This window comes from Scylla paramamosain, chromosome 42 (genome assembly GCF_035594125.1).
Source record: "Scylla paramamosain isolate STU-SP2022 chromosome 42, ASM3559412v1, whole genome shotgun sequence".
Taxonomy (NCBI): Eukaryota; Metazoa; Arthropoda; class Malacostraca; order Decapoda; family Portunidae; genus Scylla; species Scylla paramamosain.
Window position 1 is genome coordinate 11,250,001 of NC_087192.1, and position 23,877 is coordinate 11,273,877.

Here is a 23,877-nt window from a genome sequence, read left to right on the forward strand (position 1 = left end):
AGTTATTTTTTTTAAAAGTACTTCATGCCAAAATATCAAAGGAACAAAAAATTTGTAGTCTTTTCGTTGGTTTGTTAAAGATTCAGCTTATGTTTTTACCTTGGGTTCATATGTTACCTCTGATATTTCCACAAGTGCATCATATACTTCTCCAACATGAAGACGAATAGCTTTAATACTAGCAACCGACGCTCCTATCTTGTGTTGCTCTAGGGTTTCACTGATAAACCTGGTACATGTTTCTTGAAAGCTGCCCATCTTTTAGTTGATGTTGACAACAATATGCAGATCCTTTGCAAGATCCCCCACATCCTCACACACACACACACACACACACACACACACACACACACACACACACACACACAAAAAAAAAAAAAAAATTAGACCAGTTGTTAAATCTACTTGATGATGCACTGATTGTATTAAAAAATGAATAAATAAATAAATAAAATTAAATAAATAATTAAATAAATAAACGAATAAATAATAAAATAAAGTAAAATAAAATTAAATAAATTAAATAAATAAATAAATAGAAATTACAATAAAAACAGTAAATTCCATCAGCAAACTGAGAATATACGAGTATAATCCAAGGTTTTTCAACACACTCCCCATTTCGAAGTTTCCTCTTTGTGAAACTGAAAAAAAAAACTTTTCATTTAGTTGTTCGCTGGAATATTAGGAGGAACTTTCATTGTTAAATAATCTCTTATATTTTTATTTATATATGCCGACCAGCTGGCTGGGTCATAATAATTGTTAATTACAGTTGTATTCATGGATGATCCATCATTGCGTGATGTTTGGGTTTTGTCTTTCGGCTACAAGTAGACATTCGCTTTGGGAAGGTTTTCTCGTATACTGAGATAGTTTTCGATTTGTTTCACAGTTGCGTCATTCTTTTCTACCTCGTTCTTAACTTCATCATTGTATTCAACAACTGTAGTTGTAGTTGTCATTTTCTGAATAGTTTTTGTTTTCTTCATTCTCAATACATGGGTGCTTCAGAGATGGAGTGACAAGGAATCTTGTAATAGTACCTCCATATTTTTCGATTTCAGCAACCTTAGCCTTGGCCAGTGCTCGTTTCTGGTTGCCGTTTAAATACTTACGCCCTTTGTCTCTGCTTGTGCTTGCTATAATGTATGGGCTTTTTATATTGTCTTTATAAAAAAAAATAACGATAATGAAACTGAAATAAATAAATAATGAAAAGAAAATATTAACAATAAGAATTATCAGATTGTGATTTTAATGTGTTAAAATTTAAATCATACACAAATGGTAAGCATATTGTCAACTTTTAGTAAATTATAATCGAAATTTAAAGTTCACTATGATTATTCTCATGAAAATCTAAATTCATATTGGAATATACTGTATCAGCTACATCAACTACTACAAGGTCTAATTTTTAATATTTATGATACATATGAAAAGAAGGGGAATTTTTCATATTCAATTTGTGTACGAGTTCCTCTGCAAATTCAAGTCAAGTTGCATGAAAAACTTTAATTCAGCATTCAGATTTAATAAAATACCTACTGCAATATCATTAAAGAATCTAATTTTATCCTGCGCTGTGCCGCCCTTTTTAACCATAGATCCGCCCGTGATGCCAGCCGATTTATTTGATTTTATTATTTTTTTTTTTAATTATGCGCTGATAAATCGTAAACAATGTAAAGATAATGAAAAAAAAATGTAAAAAGGGATTTAGCAAATTTAAATATTTTTGAAACCCACATATATAAGTCGTCTGACGTGAGTGCGTATAATGTGACGAATAGCAATGCCAGTGATGCTCATGGTGCTAGCGATTTGTGGCCACCACCAATGTTTATGAATTGCATTATGTTACCTCGGCACTTTTTTTTTTTCATACGATTTATAAGCAGTACTGAATTACTTTAGAAGTGAACAAGTGCCTCAAGCGCAACCCTACGTCAAACTCATAACTCTGAAATCGCGAGTCAGTGCGCTTCCAAGGTCATCTTGTCATGTGGCTACCTACACATTCCTAGGCTCGAATTAAGACTGGAGATACTACAGTTGGAATACAGATACAGTTTAGTTGGAATAACATATAATTCTTCAGTTTTGGATGCAGAGTTAATAACTGGAACAGATTAATACTGCATATGAAATTTCACATTAACACATCTGCTAATTATAACATGAAAGTGAATAATTATTTCTATTAAAGATTGCAGCACAAAGAGACAATTAACACCACTTCCACTGTAATGAGGAGCGCTAATAGCGGTTAATCCTCATGACCCGGAAAAAAAAAAACAATGCGTTTGGAATACGGGCATAAAAAAAAACTCAGATACAAAGGCCTATACATGCACATTTTATGCTTATGTAAATATACAATCCTTATTCAGCAAAACATAGATAATTATATATCAAATGAAACCTTAGAATATCTATGTTCTTATGATGAAAAATTAATGAAAAAAAAAGTTACCACTGATAGTAATATATATATATATATATATATATATATATATATATATATATATATATATATATATATATATATATATATATATATATATATATATATATATATATATATATATATATAAAACACCATGTCATCATCACTTGAAGCTATGGTCGGTGCAGGATACGGGCTGTTTTATTTTGGGAGACCTGGACATAAAGCAGCACTGTCACGTCTACCATGTATAAATATATGGTCCCTGAAACACTTGTTTATCTGTAGAGATATATAATTATTAGTTATTTCAGCTATGAATCAATGTAATATGGTCGTATACTCACTCCCTGGCAGAAAAGCAACGCGTCGTCACTGTTTATTTTAGCATGTGATTGGTAGGCTGCACCGGCTGGTGGAAACAATGAGCCTATAGTAGGACTGGATACAGGATGTATCGATTCAACTAAAACATATTAATAAAAATATTAGTATCGCCTCCTATATAATATTAATAATGGTATACAACATGAAATCTATCAATTTATAAGGTCTACAGTGATATTATTTTCTCACCAGTTTAAATGAAATCAGTCACAATGTTCTCTGCTCAAGACCTGAGCTGAAACAAGTAAGCGGACCTAATTTGATCAAATCGGTCGAATAGGCTTAAAACCGGCCCTGGCCTATCTTATATAGCTACTTTCAAGTTAACTCTTCTGATTTTGCTAACTGCATGCCTCTCTTCTCCCACAGTCTTTCTGGATAAGGCACTACTGTTATGTCAGCCTCCCATTGAATGATATTTCTTAGTTTAGCTTAGTTCCGGATAAACTGTGATACTCTACACATGAAATAGTTGAATTTATGGGGAGCGAAGATAACTAAGACAATGAGTTACTTCCAGATATTACCAATAAAAAGGAATGAAAAATCGTGATGTTGGTTGTCTTGCATTTATAAGGTAGGAAACATAGTAATGAAAACTTTGGAAAAAAAAAGTTTCCTGCAATGAGGCCATTGGGAGGTGGAGGAATACAGTTTGCAAGTTTAGAATAGTCCAGCATCTCTAAAAGAGATGTTTCCCGATACTTCTCCAGCAGCTGAATGTACTAGAGCAGCTCAAGCCGATGTTGTCCAGATGACAAAAACGAAGCCCCACCATCAGTACAAGAATATAAGCATATATACATAAAGAGGTAAAATTCATGGAACATAGCACAATTTGACATTACTTAGAGAGATTATCGTATAATCAAAACGAACATCATAGGAGCAGTCGTCGTGAAGCTAGGGAATTGCCATGTAGGTCTAAAAAGTAGCATTTAACAACCACTGTATTGCTGTGTTTCCCGTACATTTTCTTCACTGACACATACAAAAATTCAATATGTCATTTATCAACTGTTTCCTGTAAGGCTTTGATTGCGTAGACTGTACAGAAAAAAATATCATCTAATGCGGCACCAGTCCAGTATGTAGCGAGCCGGGGACAGAAAGGAGGAGGCGGAGGCCCACCCTGGCGAACAGCACACACTGGCACACGTCGGCTCACTAAAAATAGCAATGTGGTCTGCCCACAGTCTTTTCTCTCTACAGTCTTTCCATTTCTAACTATACACCTTCCTCTGTCCAAACTCTTCTTCATTCACCTTCTTTCTCTAATTAAAGTAAAAACCCTGGCGAGCGGTTCTTGCAACGTTAATTTCTCGTAAAATAAAGCAAAACACAGCATATATGTATAGAGTATTTTCGACTTACTTACTTACTTTCGAATTACTTGAACTATCAAATCCCGGAGTATGTACCTTAACTCGCGAGACACCTTATGTGTGTGTGTGTGTATATATATATATATATATATATATATATATATATATATATATATATATATATATATATATATATATATATATATATATATATATATATATATATATATATATATATATATATATATATATATATATATATATTGGTGTGTATGCTACTTCCAGCCTTCAGACACGGTCAGGTACATACATACCACTGCAGCAGCCGAGGGCGGTCAGCATGCACAACAGGGATCTGCAACTGGTGTCGTTGTCGGGTTCGTATGGCTAGTGGGGGCGAGGCACACACACAGGGCACTGGACTCAACAGACTACTGAAAGAGGAAGAGCAACAAAACACTGCCTCACTGGCACTCATGTTTTTTTTATTGTCTGCACAGAGCAGTACCACAGTACAAGTAAGGCTCGCATCACTGGACCTCACTCAGCAAAGTGTCTCTATCGCATCGCTGGGTAGCTAGCGCGTCCTACCTCACGGTACAGCGGCACAGAATAGCACACTAGAGTCACAGCTCGCGAACAGCGTCGCACAGCTGTCTCCTCTGGTGGTCCACACCATAACAGACCACGTAGGCGTCACACACACACCTCAGCGTCTGGTACTCACTGTCTCAGACTTCCAGGGCACACAATCCTTACAGCAGGCTCCGGAGTGCATTCACGTAGTAGCAACGGCAGGGAACTAGCGTCTTAGTCTAACACAAGGGGGGTGCACAGCAGGTTGTCGGCACAGGTGTTGCGTAGGCGCGAAACGGGCTCTCTCTCTCTCTCTCTCTCTCTCTCTCTCTCTCTCTCTCTCTCTCTCTCTCTCTCTCTCTGTCTCTGTCTTGGGGGCAACCACAGCTCCTTATATAACGTCGGTCCCTCCATGATTTGCCAACACACTGCTACTGTAGGATTCGTTGTAATAAACCAGGTTGAGGTGGGGTTATAGTGTACTCTGCTCCCTAGCCAGTACAGTCCGAGCCCTCCTTGCTCCGTGATATATAAAGGCTATATATACTGCCATCTGGTGGCTGCGTACTGATTTAGTCAACTACTCGTTGACTACCTAGTCAATTACACTACACCTCACACCCCTCCAGATTCTAACTCATGACATACTCCCCCAACCAAGTAATCTAACTTAATTTTTTCATTACGTTGTTGCCTGATATCTCTATCTGGTTCCTTCCTCTGCCTCGTCGATCGCCTCATCTCGTGTGGTCCTTCACCTTCGGATGTCCTGTCCCTGTCAACAGTCCACCCTCTGGTGATACCTTCCTCCAACGCGCACTCCTCCCAGGACAGGGAACATCTTGAGGCCTAGCGACTTCCCCACTCGTTGGCGCCTCGGTGTTCCTCCTCCTATTGCTGGTCCCGCTTGCTCTCTCTCGACCGCCTCTTCATTCACTGGTCCCGGCTCCTCCGTGTGACCTGCCTTTGTTGGAGTCCACACGTCTGGTTGGCGTAGTGTTGGCGCCCCCACTGCTTCGCTGCCCTCCACCGGGCTGGCCATGTTGCCGTGTTGCCGACTGCTAATCGCTGTCTTGCGTCACTTAGTCATCTGCTGGGAACGGGGGATAAATTACTCGGAATATTAGTGGCCCTGGCACTGCTTACCAGAATTATTTGATATGCGTGCCGTGACCACATTGCGCTGCCCCCAACGTCTACCTCGTAGGATAGTGGTCATGTTTGTGTTACGATCCTCCCTCTTTTCCACTTCGGTCCTGTGTAACTCCTGACCCACACAACATCACCTCTCTGGAATCGTCGTACAGTCTTCCCTGCCATTAGCTGTTCTTATTTGCTTGCCACCCAGTTGCTGTCATCCGGTAGTATAAGATAAAGCTTTGAGCATATATTCTTCCCCAGAAACATTTCTGCCGGCGTCTTACCTGTTGTGCTCTGTGATGTAGAACGAGAGTTAAGCAAAAATTTCTGCAGACTCCCTTCTACCGCTTTGCCCTCATCCCTTGTTGCTTTGACCCCTTCTTTCACTGTTCTTACTGCTCCCTCTGCTAATCCGTTACTGGAGGGATGATAAGATGCCACTCTGATGTGCCGAATACTAAGCCGTCTGGTGAAACTTGCCATCTCCTCCGACGTGAACTGCGGGCCGTTATCCGTACATAACTGCTGAGGCAATCCAAACCTGCTAAATAATACACTTAACTCATGTATAGTCCTCCCAGTTGTTGTTGACTTCATTGGGATTGCCTCTATCCATTTGGAGAAACTGTCCACCAATACGAGTAGCATTGTTCCGTTTATCGGTCCTGCAAAGTCGGCTTGCACTCTCTGCCAGGGTGCACGGGTGCTTTTCCAGTGGTGCACCGCAGACTGTGGTGGGCCGCTCGCTTCTCCGTACACCTGATGCAACTTCTTACTAACTCTTCCAACTCTTTGTCCAACCCAGGCCACCATGCATACCGTCGAGCCAGCTGCTTCATTTTTACACATCCTGCGTGACCCACATGCAATTCATTGTTCACCTTTTCCCGCAGTGACGTAAGTATCATTATTCTGCCGCTCCACATCAGACAGTGCCCCTTGATCGACAACTCTGCCATTCTTGACCTATAACTGCTAATGTCCTTTGAATCCTCGAGGCATATGCCTGACCTTACCGCCGTCACCACTTTACCGAGTACCGAGTCGCGCTGCGTTGCCTTTGCTACTTCCCTCTGCGTCACTTATGGCCCCTCATCCAGAAAAAGTTTGGCACCTTGGACTGAAGTACATGGTCTCCCAGACCCAGTCGTAAGATTGCTCTGCGACTTCCTGGAGGACAGAATAGCAAGAGTCAAAGTGGGTGCTTTCCTTGGCACACCGTTTCCCCTCCAGAGCGGAGTGCCCCAAGGAAGTGTCCTCTGCTGCACCTTTTACACCATATACACCAGCGACTGCCCGGGATCGGAGGCCGGGACGAGCATCATATACGCAGACGACGTCTCACAGGTGGTGTTCCACCCTGGGAGGTTTGGTCCCATGCTAAATGCCCTTACAGAAAGAGAGATCAGCAGGGTCAGCAGTTTCGAAGAGAAGTGAAAAATCTAAACAAACATTAATAAATTCGCCATCATCCCCATTGAACCCAACAATCCATTACCCGTCCAGGTGGACGGTGAGCCAGTGGACTACAGCCGGCAGGGCTCCCTGTTGGGTCTTAGGATAACCAGCAGGGGGTATACAAGCCACATAACATCTAGGGTTGCATAAGCGCGCTCCGCACTGCCCACCGTATACCGATTCCGGGACCTGGAGGAGGGGCTTAAACTCCACCTCGTGAAGGCCCTGGTGATCCCGGTACTCACGTACCCACCAATCCCCACTCATGCCCATTAGCCGGCTCCAGAAAGTACAAAACGCCGCTCTTCAGTTCGTTTATAACATCCCACGCCACTCATACACGACAAGTGAGGAGCTACATCTACAAGCCTCCCTCCCCGCCCTCAACTTAAGACTACACAACATAGCACGTAAAGTATGGCAACGCCTTCAAAACGAGGACGGGGAGTATTGTCGCTACATCACGAGGAGGTACCGGATCGCCAACATGCTTGGTTCCCCAGATGCCTCCTTTGTATTGATAGGCAAGGCGTTCTCCAGCTATCCTATAAATAAATATAAATAAATATATGTATATAGATTTAAGAAAATAAATAAATAAAAAAAAAATATATATATATATATATATATATATATATATATATATATATATATATATATATATATATATATATATATATATATATATATATATATACACACCAGGTTGAGGTGGGGTTGTAATATATTCTGCTCCCGAGCCAGTACAGTCTGAACCCTCGTTGCTCCGTGGTATATAAAGGGTATATATACTGCCATCTGGTGGCTGCGTACTGATTTAGTCAACTACTCGTTGACCACCTAGTCAACTACACTACAGTTACACTTCTGGTCTCTCCAGGCTGCCTCAGATACCAGCTACTGTATCATTGCCAATGCCTATGGCGCAGCAATATATGAGGCGCCTAGAGCCAGAGTAACGTAAGCGATACTCCGGCCGAAATGATAATTTTTATCGCACTGTCTTTCCCCACCTTCCTACTGTGGCTGGAAGCAGAGTGTAAGTCAGAACGGACACCGCAGTAGGGTCGAAAATCCACCCAAATGCAGCTATCTGTAGACCCTTCGTTTCGCTCTCGAAGTAAGGCGATGAGCAGCTGGTGCCAGAATGACCCTTCGTGTCGCTCTCGAAGTAAGGCGATGAGCGGCTGGTGCCAAAAGGAAGTAACTCCTGCCTAGCAGCCAGCGGGCCAATGACGGCATGCGCTGCGCGTCACGTGACACGACTGACAGCAGCCTGCCTCCCCCACACCTCACACCCAGACCCTCATGCTCGGCAACACTGAATGACACTGCCTTTCTTTTATGCCAATACGCAAGATTTCATCATTATGGCGGACAACAACATGCCCCCTGAGAAGCCAGACCCTCTAGGGGAAGGAAAAGTGTGCGTAATCCTGCAGAGTGGAAGAAAAACTTAGCTAAAAGACGAAGGAATATGGGAAAAGCATACGTGAGCAAGTTTACAGGCTGCCATGTACAGGCCCGGGGATTAGGGCATCCCTGTGCTGATGGCTGCCATGATACATTGCCGATAGCCACAATCTTGCACAGGGAATTTTGGGCCATCGGTAATTTTGCACTACAGAATGCCTAAATACAGAAGTTATTTTTCTACCATTTATCATTTTCCCCTGTTATTAAGTGGCCTGCCTGCAGATTAGGAAGTATGTGCACAAATGTCGCTCACGTTTTTAATTAATAAAATTAGTACATCAATCAAGAATGGCTTCAATGGTGGTGAATCTCAATGGCTTCAGTGGTGGTGAATCTCAATAAACTACATGCTGTTGAAACAACTTGACACAGAACAGGAATAAACAATGCATACATGTTTGATTAACAAAATATTACAAGTGTTGTTTTTTTTTCCACAAATAAACCGGATAAAAAAAAGCAGTCATCCATTAGAGTTTCAGAATGCTTTAATTTCACTAAATGCCCAGGTATAGCCTCTAACCACATGCAATATCAAACATTTTTGTATTGGTGGAATTTAAGTCGAACCACTAGCCACAACGCTTTATTCGTCTTAGCGTTTCGACCTGTAATCCACCAATCTATCAATGCCGGCACGTCAATAAATAATAAATCATGGCATCGACAATAAACACATCCACCACAAAAACACCACGGTTGATAAACCCAACACCCAAAATATACAAAATCATACACGTACACAAATAAATAAACGAAATATAGCAGTAACCAATGTAAATTTATCACACATGAAATATTGGCAACTCTTAACACCATAAACATGTCACTCACTTCAGTGGTCCCACCGTTGCCATATCGAATCCTAGCATTCCACCAGTGTCCAGTCACCACACAATCACCACTGCACCGGCTCTGCAAGCCCAACATACAACTAAGCACTTGACCAAACCACCACCAAGAAATGTCAGGTACACCACACACCGGCAAATCAAGCGACTGCCACTGGTAAACGGGAAACATACAGTATATGGATAACACATTGTAATCTCCTATACACCACAAATAAGAAACTCATATGCATACCATGAATCATGGTGCACAACCACAAAGCTACCCCCCGCCGACACCGCGCAGGTTATGCTGCCGTGCCTCTCACTACTGCACTGCCTCTCAGCTGGCCAGGCTGGTCACCACTAATACCAGCCGTTCAACAAATGCTATCCAAAAGCGCACCGCATACGTGGCAGGCCTCTCTGGCCAATACAATAAATATACAATACAATAATCACAATACAATACTGGCCAATACAACAGATATACAAATAATAAGGTGGACACGGACTCTGCGTGTCCACCAACATAGCTGGACGAACACTGACTGTGGATGTAAGGGTGGTTGCTGGGTGGGTCAGGTCACGGCCAGGCCTGGTGACCGGAGGACAAAGGGTGATGGTTGACCCCCCTCCCCCCGTGGTGATAGGCAGGCAACCGGAGGCTGGCGTCAGGTCCCCAGAGGATCAGAAAATGGAATGCGGGCGGCTGGCGAGGCGTCCCGCAAATATTGTTCGGCAACACATCTAGGCATTCCCTCCTGCCTACAAAATATATGGGATGATGCAAGCACATTGAAACAAATAATTCACATAAGAACGAAGCGCTTTTCTGTGTAAGACACGTGATGCATGCACTATAGCCGATCACAAGGCTCATGGAACAAAGACGTCATGAAAGTGAGTACGCACTGGCTAATCACAAAACTTACATAGGAAAGACGTCAGAAAAGAGACCACGGTGGCCAAATACAAAACTCGCCTTAGCTGACTTCAGCACAGCGAATCACAGGCCAAGAAAAAATAAAATAAAACTAGAGACCATAAAACAAAAGAGCAAGGCGTTTCTATGCCCCCCCCCAAAAAAAAATGCAAAATAAAAATGCACTGCAAAATCATAACACTGCACAAATAACGCACATGATAGCGATAATAACTTTGTGTGGTGGATGAGTGGTAGATTATGCACTGGAAAGCCACGAGCAGGAAAGACCACATGGACAGGAACACCAAAACTTGCAGATGCGAAGAGTGACAGCATGAGATCCAAAACCTTGGAATGACAGGATCAGCAGCAAAGCAGTCGAATTGCGTCGGTGACGGCTTAAAAAGGCCAGACGTGAAGCAGGGACAGCGTCGGTGACGGTTTGAAGTCGTTACAGGCAGAGGCTGGCAGGGCAGGCTCGGCATAAAAAACTTGAAAGGGATCCTAAAAGCAGCTTGAAGAACGCACCACAGACGTGTAATAGCGTGGCAACTTGCGTTAGTGACGGGTTAGCTTGGTTTGCTGGAATAGCTGGCGACGAGAAGGAAGGACACGTGGGCCAGGAAGACTTGTAGCGTCGCCTCCCTCCACCGCGGTCACTATTTTTATGTACCAGTTAAAGTTAATACTTTTCTATAGGTGGTGACCAAAGAAAATATGCTGGTAATACTGCAGCGTTAAATCAATAAAAAAAAAAAAAACTACAATATGACAATAATATGAAGCTGCGTGTCGCATGTCCACCAGCAAGGCTGGGCGAACACAGACTACCTATGTCCGCCAGCAAGGCTGGCCGGACACAGACTACGTATGTCCTCCCAGGGAGAAGGCAGTAGGCACCTGCCGAAATGATAATTACTCCCAGTGATAACTAAAGCACTGGATCAGGGGGGTGCTGTGAACTTATCATTAAACCCAGCTGTGACCTCACTGAACGTTTCTCTTTGTGTCTCACAACACAAGGGGGCAGTCACAGCCTGCCCTCTAAAGACAACTCTCTTCCTTCACACAAAACTACAAACACCTAATAACACACACACTCTTCACTCAAAATTTTAAAATTCATGGCAACTCCTACACCAGCCTCAGAGTCCCTATCTGGGGAGGGGACCACAAATGTCCCCTGGTCAGACTGCCCTTCTGACGACGACTCTAAGTGTCTTGACACCCCCCTCAACTTTTTCTTCATTAACTTCTGTAACGTTCGTGGTCTAAGATCTAATTTTCAATCTGTAGAATACCACCTCTCCTCTTCTAAATCTCATCTTCTTTTCCTCACTGAAACTCAGGTGTCTGAGGCAACTGACAGTAGCCCCTTTTCTGTTCCCTCCTACTTTCTCTATCCTCATTTTCGATCTAAAGCTGGATGTTGCGTTTGTGTGCGCAACGATTTAACCTGCTCTCGTGCCCACGCTCTTGAATCTTACGAGTTTTCCACCATCTGGCTACGACTACAGAGTCATTCTCAAACTAAATTTATCTGTGCTGTATATCACCTAACTCCTCTGACTATAAGAAATTCTTTGCCTACTTAACTTCCAAAAGTAGAGTACATTTTGACTCTCTCCCCTTTTCCAGGGATCTCCATTCTTGGAGAATTTAATGTTCACCACCAGCTTTGGCTTTCCTCTCCCTTAACTAACCATCCTGGTGAACTAGCCTTCAGCTTTGCTATCCTCCATGAGCTAGAGCAATTGGTGCAACACCCTACTCGTATTCCTGACCGTCTTGGAGATACGCCCAACATTCCTGATCTTTTCCTTTTGCTTATGCTGTCACCCTCTCTTCTCTGTCGGACTCCTCCGACCACAATCTCATATCTGTATCTTGCCCTATCGCTCCAATCCCTCCTCAGGATCCCCCCTAAGCGAAGGTGCCTCTGGCGTTTTGCCTCTGCTAGTTGGGGGGACCTGAGGAGGCATTTTGCTGATTGGAGGCATTTTGCTGATTTTCCTTATGATGACTACTGCTTCCGTGTCAGACCCGTCTTTGTGTGCTGACCGCATAACAGAGGTGATAGTGTCTGGGATGGAGGCGTACATTCCTCACTCTTTTCTCGACCTAAACCTTCCAAAACCTTGGTTCAACACAGGTTGTTCTCGTGCTATACATGATAGAGAGGTGGCCCACAAAAGGTACTTAAGCCTTCCATCACCAGAATCTCATGCACTTTATATTTTTTCTGCCCGGAACCATGCCAAGTCTGTTCTCCAACTAGCCAAAAACTTTCATTAACAGAAAGTGTCAAAATCTTTCAAGATCTAACTCCCCTCGTGACTTCTGGCATCTAGCCAAAAATATCTCCAATAACTTCTTAACTTCCATATATATATATATATATATATATATATATATATATATATATATATATATATATATATATATATATATATATATATATATATATATATATATATATAAGTTATATATATAATTATATATATATAAGTTATATATATAATTTATATATATATATATAAGTTATATATATATATATATATATATATATATATATATATATATATATATATATATATATATATATATATATATATATATATATATATATATATATATATATATATATATATATATATATATATATATATATATATATAACTTACATAACTTCCAATAACTCTTCGCTCAATCCTATGCTAAAAACTCTACCTTGGACGATTCTGGTATTGTTCTTCCCTCTCCTCCAACCTGACTACTTCATGCTACCTATTAAAATTCTTCGCAATGATGTTTTCCATGCTCTCGCTGGCCTAAACCCTCGGAAGGCTTATGGACCTCATGCGGTCAATCCTATTGTTCTCCGAAACTATGCCTCCGTGCTTGCACCTTGCTTAGTCAAACTCTTTCAGCTAAGTCTGTCAACATCTACCTTTCCTTCTTGTTGGAAGTTTGCCTACATTCAGCCTCTTCCTAAAAAGGGTGACCGTTTTAATCCCTCAAACTACCAGCCTATTGCTTTAATTTACTGCCTATCTAAAGTTTTTGAATCTATCCTCATCAAGAAGATTCTTAAACATCTATCACTTCACAACCTTCTATCTGATCCCCAGTATGGGTTCCGTCAAGGCCGCTTTACTGGTGATCTTCTGGCTTTCCTTACTGAGTCTTGGTCATCCTCTTTTAGAAATTTTGGTGAAACTTTTGCTGTTGCCTTGGACACATCAAAAGCTTTTGATAGAGTCTGGCATAAAGCTTTGATTTCCAAACTACCCTCGTACGGCTTCCATCCTTCTCTCTGTAATTTCATCTCAAGTTTCCTTTCTGACCGTTCTATTGCTGCTGTGGTAGACGGTCGCTGTTCTTCTCCTAAATCTATTAACAGTGGTGTTCCTCAGGGTTCTGTCCTATCACCCACTCTCATCTTATTATTAATCGAAGATCTTCCAAACCAAACTTCTTGTCCTATCCACTCCTACGCTGATGATAACAGACTGCACTTTTCGTAGACTTTTCGTCTTTTCGTAGACGTCCAACCCTTCAGGAAGTAAACATTTCACGCAAGGAAGCCACAGAACGCCTGACTTCTGATCTTTCTTAAATTTCTGATTGAGGAGAGCAAATTTGGTATTCTTCAATTCCTCGAAAACTCAATTCCTCCATCTATCAACTCGACACAACCTTCCAGACAACTATCCCCTCTTCTTGAATGACACTCAACTGTCCCCCTCTTCTACACTGAACATCCTCGGTCTGTCCTTTACTTATAATCTGAACTAAACTTCACATCTCATCTCTAGTTAAAACAGCTTCTATGAAGGTAGGTGTTCTGAGACGTCTCCGCCTGTTTTTCTCACCCCCCCAGCTGCTAACTCTGTACAAGGGCCTTATCCGTCGATGTATAGAATATGTTTCACATGTCTGGGGGGGGTTTCCACTCATACCGCTCTTCTAGACTGGGTGGAATCAAAAGCTTTTTGTCTCATCAACTCCTCTCCTCTAACTGACTGTCTTCAGCCTCTCTCATTGCCGCAATGTTGCATCTCTAGCTGTGTTCTACCGCTATTTTCATGCTAACTACTCTTCTGATCTTGCTAACTGCATACCTCCCTTCCTCCCGCGGCCTCGCTGCACAAGACTTTCTTCTTTCTCTCACCCCTATTCTGTCCACCTCTCTAATGCAAGAGTTAACTAGTATTCTCAATCATTTATCCCTTTCTCTGGTAAAATCTGGAACTCCTTGCCTGCTTCTGTATTTCCACCTTCCTATGACTTGAATTCCTTCAAGAGGGAGGTTTCAAGACACTTATCCTTCAGTTTTTGAGTACCACTTTGGACCCTTTTATGGGACTAACATATCAGTGGGCTTTTTTTTATTTATTGGATTTTTGTTGCCCTTGGCCAGCGTCCCTCCTACATAAAAAAAGAAAAAAAAAAAAAGCAAGGGTCCGCGGACACTGAGTGACGGGTGTAGGGATGGTTTCTGGCCGGGTCAGATCACGGCCAGGGCTGGCATCTGGAGGACAAAGGATGAGGGTTGACCTCATCCCCATGTGGTGATAGGCATGCGACTGGAGGCTGGCGTCAGGTCCTAAGGGACCGAAGAATGAAATGCGGGCAGCTGGCGAAGCGTCCTGGTTGTGTCTGGTTGTGTTAGTTCTCCTGTTCTCGAGACCTTCGTTGGGAAGGTCTCAGAAGTGGAGGCTGAGATCCATCGAAGTATCTCGGAGGTGCAGGCTGACTTTCGTGAGAAGATCTCAGACCTGCAGGCTGAGTTCTGTGAAAGGATCTCAGCATCTGTGGGAGGGTCGTGCTCCACCGTCACCCTACCTACTTAGTAGTAAGGCGACGGAGGAGCAGTGGTCGGTTGTGTGCAGGGGAACCAAGAAGCTGAAGGTCCTCAGGGCGCCTTGAATTGAAACGAAGAATCCCTCCAGTGTGCTGGAGGAAGTGAAGGAGATGGAGGTGGACATGGCGGGAGGAGACAAGAAGGAGGAGGCAGACGCAGTTACCCTGCCACAAGGTAGAGTGCTTGTGTTTGGTGATAGGTCAGGCACTCAGATAGTGCGTTCTGTGCTAGAGATAGGAAGCGTAGGTCGAGGGTGTGTTTGCTGGGGCTCGGGATAGGGAAGGTAGCTGATAGGCTACACACGTGCTTGGAAAAAAGATGGGACCAAGACCATTGTTTTTCTCAGCGCGGGAGGGAATGACCTTGGTAAGGTCAGGAGTGAGGAACTTTTCGGGAGGTTTCGACAGGCTTTGGACAAGATTAGGGACAAGGGAGGGATCCCTGTGGTGTGTAGTGTCTTGCCGAGGAGTGGAGTTGGTGCTGAGTGGCTGTCCAGGGCTATTACAGTGAATCGCAGGCTTGCGAATCATTGTAAGGCTGCGTTTACACCAAGCGAATCGAATCGATTCAATTCATGGAGAATCATTTGACTCGAGTCATTTTGAATCGGTATAGTTCCAACCGACTGAATCTGATTAACACATCATTCAGTACCAAGGCAGCCTTCGAGGAGTATGGACGTCTTTGCTGTTGCAGAAATAGCTTTGTTGCTGTGGCTGAGAAAGCGTAGACGGAGGCGGAGGCAACGAATATGGGTGCATCCAATAAATTCTAGAAGACCTGAATTTAGGAGCTTTGGACATTTGTTCCCAGATTTGGTCAATAATCCGGAGAAGTTTTATGACTTCTTTAGGATGACTACAGAACAATTTAAGATGTTGGTTGAGTTGATGGGACCCTCCATCAAGAAGCAGAATACCAATTTCATTTCTGTAGCAATATCAGTCCATAATGCAGCAATTACATCACGATTACGGTGCATAGGATCACTAGGATCATAAATAGCACGTCGTTCTTGCACTAAACTGATGAGGAGTTCCACATGCATGATGCTTCCTGCTTGGCTGACTCGCCTTGACTGATGAAAAAATGGGACTGCGCGCATCAGTGATTCTGAATCACCATGAATCTTCATGATTTGAATTGACTCGATTCGCTTGGTGTAAACGATTCCATTGAATTTAACGTATCGAATCATGACGAATCATGAATTGGGATGATTCTCCATGAATTGAATCGATTCGATTCGCTTGGTGTAAACGCAGCCTAAGAGTAATGGATGGACGTTCATCGACAACTGGGACCTCTTCTATGGTAGGGACATCTTGTACGCCAGGGATGGAGTGCGTTCGGGATTTGGCCGGAACGCTCGAGCGGGAGGTAACTGCACTCCAGCGCTTTTTTCGTTTGTGGGGAGGGAAGAAGGGGTTGTGAGGAGCACAAATTATTTAAACCTAAAAAGGTAACTAGCTCAGGGAAGGTGAGAAATAGCTTAAGTGTTTACTACACAAATTGTAGAAGTATTTTAAATAAAATAGACTTACTTAGAGGAATAGCGAATCATTGTAAGAGTAATGGATGGACGTTCATCGACAACTAGGACCTCTTCTATGGTAGGGACACCTTGTACACCAGGGAGAACTTTGATATCATTGCTTTAACTGAAACTTGGTTAGATATGTCAGGAAAAGTATTTAATCCAGAGGTTAAGATAAATGGTTATATAATATTCTATAAAGACAGGGAAAACAGGAGAGGAGGAAGTGTCGCGTTATACGTTAGGGACACATTACAGTGTTGTATTAACAGTAGATTAACAGTAGATATGGGTAGAAATTAAGGAAGGATCACAGTCAGTAGTACTGGGAGTAGTTTACAGGCCACCGACCAGTACAAAAGGAAATTAACACCTCACTGTGGCAGGAAATAAATAGAGCAGGCAGGTACGGTCAGGTATGTGTGGTAGATTTTAATTTTAGGAATATCGACCGGAGCCTGATGTGGGTAACAGGGAAGCAGAGGAATTTCTTAAGGTAATTCATGATTATTTTTTAAAACAGGTAGTAGTAGAACCCACAAGGGGGAACAATATTCTAGATTGAATTCGTACTAACAGTGAGGAAGCAGTCACGCAGGTAGAGGTTGTAGGACAGCTAGGTAACAGTGACCGTAGGGAAATTGAGTACAATTTAAAATGTAAAGAAACTTTTAGAAGCAAAAACACTAGTAAAATACCTGACTTAAGGAGAGCAGATTTTAAGGAATTAAAAAGATACTTCCAAAGAGATGAATGGCAACAGATGCAGGGTAAGGTCAGGTCCGGGACGGAGTTGAGAGAGATAAGGCAAGATAAAAGAGGTGAGGTGAGGTGTGAGGGTGACAAGAGGAGGAAAGAGGTGTCCGGAAAGGGCGGAGGAGAGAGGGAGACAGGTGTGAGTATGTTGGAAGGTCAGGTCATGCTGAAATGGGAGAGGTGAGGTGAGGCGAGTAGATAAGGGAGTGGAGAGGATGGTAGACGATGAGAGGATTAAGTGAAGTAAATGTAGATAACTTGTATAAATATTTTGTAAAGTTCATACAGGTCAGTTAGCGAACATCCCGTATAGAGCAATAAGATCACAGAAAAATTACCCTAAATGGATGGCTGCTAGGTTAAAACATTATATAGGGCGGAAGAGAAGTATATACAAGAGATTAAGGGCAGGTGAAGAAGTTTTAAGGCGACAATCAAACTAGTTAGAACAGTCAGGAGGTTAACTAGAAAAGGTAAAGGCAACTATGAATTAAAGGTGGCCAGCCAGGCGAAGACGACCCCAAGGGATTTTATCAGGTATACAGGACGAAGAATAAGGATACTATAGGTTCATTAAAGGCAGCAGATGGGGAGCTGGCTACTTCTGGGGAGGAAATTAGTAAAATTCTTAACGAGTATTTTTAACTGTCTTCACCCAGGAAAACATGCAGGATATGCCAAATAGTGAACAGATGTTTAGAGCAGATGAGAATGAGAAGCTGACAGATATTTCCATAACTAAGGAGATAGTGGAACAGGAGATAGATAGGCTAAAAAAAAAAAAAAATTCAAGACACCAGGACCAGATGAAATATATCCCAGAGTACTTAAGGAATGCAAAGAGGTTATTTGTGAGCCGTTAGTTTCTGTCTTTAGGGAAATGGGAAATAACTTGAGTCAGGTGAGGTACCAGTAATGCGGAGACAGGCTAATGTAGTACCCATCTTTAAGAAAGGGGATAAAACTTTAGCGTCTAACTATAGACCTGTCAGCTCTACTGTAGGTAAAATATTGGAGTCAATAATAGCGAGGAACATTAGGGAACATTTAGACAAACATAACTTGATAAATCAGTCACAGCATGGCTTCACGAAGGAGAAGTCTTGCCCGACAAACTTGTTAAGTTTTTTACAGTAAATTGTACGAGGCAGTAGATAATGGTGATAGTTATGATATCTTATATCTGGATTTTAGTAAATCATTTGACAAGGTACCCCATCAGAGGCTCCTGAGAAAGGTTAGGGCACACGGGATAGATGGGAAGGTGTTAGGCTGGATAAGGTCATGGCTTAGCGACAGGCGGCAAAGAGTTGTAATAAACGGCTCTAAATCCGAGTGGGGTCATGTAATTAGTGGGGTGCCACAGGGATCAGTATTAGGGCCATTGTTATTTCTAATATATATCAATGACTTGGATAGTAGAATTAGTAGTGACGTTAATGAATTTGTGGATGACACAAAGATAGGTAGATAAATTAGGTCAGAATCGGATGCCATCACCTTGCAGGCAGATTTAGATAGGATGAATGGATGGACGGACAGATGGCGAATGCAATTTAATATCAACAAATGCAAAGTACTTAGCGTAGGTAGAGGAAACCCACACAGTAGGTACACATTAAGTGGGAACAATCTTGCAGCTACACTTGCTCGCTCTGCAAATATAGTTGATTCAACAAGTGAATACATCCCAAAAATCTTTGAAGATGTTAAAGATGAAGTACATCAGGTACACCATGTCCCAACTCGTTACAGGTTTGTAGTAGCTTAATACAAGGAGGGATACAGTAATGTCATAAGAGCTTCCAAATATCTACAAACTGATATTGGTGTGATCCCAGAAAGTAACATGAAGAATTATGGAAAAGGTGTCCTTTTCCGTGCCGAGATAACTCAGGCCATGATGCTTCTCCACTTGCCTTTCTTTTTTTTTTTTTTTTGTTTTATGTGGGAGGGACATTGGCCAAGGGCAACAAAAAATCAATAAAAAAAAAAGTCCAGTGAGATGCCAGTTCCAGAAAAGGGTCCAAACAGTGGTAAAAAAAACTGAAGGATAAGTGTCATGAAACCTCGCAATGACTTGAAGGAATTCAAGTCATGGGAAGGTGGATTTCCAGAGTTTACCAGAGAAAGGGTTGAATGATTGATAATACTGGTTAACTCTTGCATTAGAGAGGTGTTCAGAATAATGGTGAGAGAAAGAAGAAATTCTTGTGCAGCGAGGCCGCGGGAAGATGGGAGGCATGTAGTTAGGAAGATCAGAAGAAGAGTTAACATGAAAATAGCGGTAGGAGATAGCTAGAGATGCAGCATTGCGGCGATGAGAGAGAGGCTAAAGACAGTCAGTTAGAGGATAGAAGTTGATGAGCGAAAAACCTTTGATTCCACCCTGTCTAGAAGAGCGGTATGAGTCTAACCGCCCCATACATGCATGAGGCCCTTGTACAGAGTTAGCAGCTGGGGGAGTAAGAAAAACTGGCGAAGACGTCTCAGAACGCCTAACTTCATAGAAGCTGTCTTAACTAGAGATGTGAAATTTCCACTTTAGATAATAAGTAAAGGACAGACCGAGGATGTTCAGTGAAGAAGAGGGAAACAGTTGAGTGTCATTGAAGAAGAGGGGATAGTTGTCTGAGAAGGTTGTGTCGAGTTGACAGATGAAGGAATTGAGTTCTTGAGGCATTGAAACAAGTTTGCTCTGCCCCAGTCAGAAATTTTAGAGAGATCAGAAGTCAGGTGTTATATGGATTCCATGCTTGAAATGTTTACTTCCTGAAGGATTGGACGTCTATGAAAAGACGTGGAAAAGTGCAAGATGGGATCATCAACGTAGGAGTGGATAGGACAAGAAGTTTGGTTTAGAAGATCATTGATGAATAATAAGAAGAGAGTGGGTGACAGGACAGATCCCTCAGAAACACCACTGTCAATAGATTTAGGAGAAGAACAGTGACCGTCTACCACAGCAGCAATAGAACAGTCAGAAAGGAAACTTGAGATGAAGTTACAGAGAGAAGGATAGAAGCCATAGGAGGGTAGTTTGGAAATCAAAGCTTTGTGCCAGACTCTATCAAAAGCTTTTGATATGTCCAAGGCATCAGCAAAAGTTTCACCAAAATCTCTAAAAGAGGATGACCAAGACTCAATAAGGAAAGCCAGAAGATCACCAGTAGAGCGGCCTTGACGGAACCCATACTGACGATCAGATAGAAAATTGTGAAGTGATAGATGTTTAAGAATTTTCCTGTTGAGGATAAATAAAAAAAAAAAAACTTTAGACAGGCAGGAAATTAAAGCAATAGGACGGTAGTTTGAAGGATTAGAACTGCCACCCTTTTTAGGAACAGGCTGAATGTAGGCAAATTTCCAGCAAGAAGTAAAGGTAAATATTGACAGACAGAGTTGAAAGAGTTTGACTAGACAAGGTGCAAGCACTGAGGCAGTTTCGGAGAACAATAGGAGGGACCCCATCAGGCCCATAAGCCTTCCGAGGCGAGGGCATGGAAACCATCACTGCAATAAATTTTAATAGGTAGCATGAAGTAGTCAGAGGGTGGAGGAGAGGGAGGAACAAGCCTTGAATCGTCCAAGATAGAGTTTTTAGCAAAAGTTTGACCGAAGAGTTCACCTTTAGATGCCCAACAGATGACATGTTTGAGTCCATCAAACCGCATAGGACATTCAGTATTTCTAAGGAGAGTGTCTACAATCAAGACCTTTATGAATTTTCAGAAATGACATCCTTGATATGAGCCCTGGTAATGTTCAGCGAGTATCCAAATTAAGAGACAGTAACAACTTGCTCGTATTCACTTTTTATGGATCTCACCTCCCTGACCACATTAAAACTAGATTAATTACGCTTAAAGTAAGACCTTTTGTTGACTGTCCTCCACATTGCTACTCATGTTATGGACATGGCCATGGAAAAAACAACTGTACGAATTGTCTTCAATGTAGGAATAGTTCTGGCTTAAACTCTCACCAGATCTCGGAATACGACTCTGACCCCTACTGCTTTCACTGCAGAGAGGGTAACCCAGTAAATTCCCGAAAGTGTGGAAGGTACTGCCTTGAACAAGACATCGTTCAACTGGCAAACTCACAGTTCATTAGTATTGGAAGTGCCAGACGTGAACTACTCTTTAGACAGGAGAAGAGTGAAAAGGTTACAATATATGCCTCCTCCATCTGTAAGCGGTCCCCAGACCAAACGAATACTTCCAATTTATCTGACTAGACCCGTCTCCCTCGTCCAGTTGGTTCAGCTTAACCATCTGATACTTCTAATTCATCTGACGACCAATCCCGTCTCCCTTATCAAGCTGGTGCACCCTCTCAACATTCTGAAGAAGCTGTTGCTGCAGTTGCCGTACGTAAAAAAAATGATCTTGTCCACACTTTCTGATCACCCTGCGCCATATAAACTGACACATAAAGCTAAAGTTCATTCACCTAGTGTTTCCTCCACTAGAAAGTCCTTTAAGTGACTACACAAGCGTTTCCATAATTTGACTGAGTCTGTAGACTTAAGAGACAAACGGCCTAATAAGGTAAATGTAGGTGGATGTCAAATGAAAAACTCTCATGAGGAGACTATAAAAGTACCACCAAATGACCAAACAGATTCTGCTCCATGTTTTGTTTGGCAAAACCAAATCCGTTGCTACAGATCATAATATGGAGACTGAGGAGCTCCATGATGTACAACAGCAAAGGTCCTCTTCCTCTAGAATTACCGTTAATTCCATCATCAAAAAACTGATAGATCCTAACCAGACCCGTGTGTGGGTCCCTGTCATGATTCCTAGGAATCCTTCTGAGGTTCCTTCCCCAGCTAATGCTACATGGCCTTCTCAGCTCCGTTGCTCAGCGAAGGTCTATAACCACGGTGGTAAGGGGAAGCCTGGTACACTAGCTTCCCTGCAAATGTTCTCCTTCAGTGGAACTAACGGGGTTTACGTGCTTCATGGGAGCAACTTCACTGTTTATTATCCAATCTTTCCCCAGCCTGTATACGTCTCCATAAGACAATGGTTGGAGAATCAGTTCCTCCCAGTCCCCCCGGTTATCAGGTATTTTATTCTGGCTATATTGTTGGTCATAGGTATCACGGTGGCGTTGCTGTTCTCGTACGCCGTGGTGTACTTTTTACAAAACTAGAAATTAATTCTTCGTTGCAAGCTGTTGCTGCCACATCTTTTATTAGCTGACCATACGCGGTGTGCAGTCTCTACCTTCCTCCCGGTGATGTAGTTGAGAGGGAAGACCTCGTCTGCCTCGTGCTACAACTTTCCTCCCCGTTTATTATATTAGGGGATTTTAATGGTCGCCATCCTGCATGGGGTGATGGCACTACCAACCCAAGAGGGGCTTTACTTACTTCTTTTATGGAGGATGAGGGGTTAGAAGTTTTAAGCTCAGGACCTACAACACATTTCCATAGTCAAACAAACACTTTTACAGCCATTGGACTTTCTCTCTGCTCTTCTAATGCCCTCTTAGATTTTAACTGGCACTGTTGCGTGATCTGCATGCCAGTGATCATTTCCCCATTTTGGTGGAAAACACAGAGTAGGAACCACTGTCCCGTCTTCCCCGGTGGCGTCTGGATGGGAATGAATGGCAGCGTTTTACAGAACGAGTTCCGTAGATCAGTCAGTTGCAGATTTTGATAGTTGTAAGAGGCTACAAGTTATTTTACAAACTTACTATACTCTGTTGCCCTCCAATCTGTTCCCAGGACGTCTGGTCGTTTTCCCAGATGCCCTATCCCTTGATGGAACAGTGAGTGCTCTGCTGCTGTGCGGGCAAAGCGTGCTGCTTTTCCTTGGACGATTTTCGAAGGGCGTGGGCTCGAAGGATTTTAAAGTATGCACAACAAGAGTCTTGGAGAGCCTATGTCATTTTTATTACAATTTAGATTCCACTCAGACAAGTGTGGAATAGAGTGCGCAAGATATCTGGGAAGTTTGTTGTTTCCCCTCCTCCTGTATTGTCCCACGGTGGTATAACAGTGACGGATCTTAGTGATGGCTGTCGTATTTGGTGAACACTTTGCTAAAGCTTCCAGGAAGGATCCTCATTCACCCAAGGCACACCATCGTAGAGACTTGGAATCACGTGGTATTAGCTTTCTTTCAAA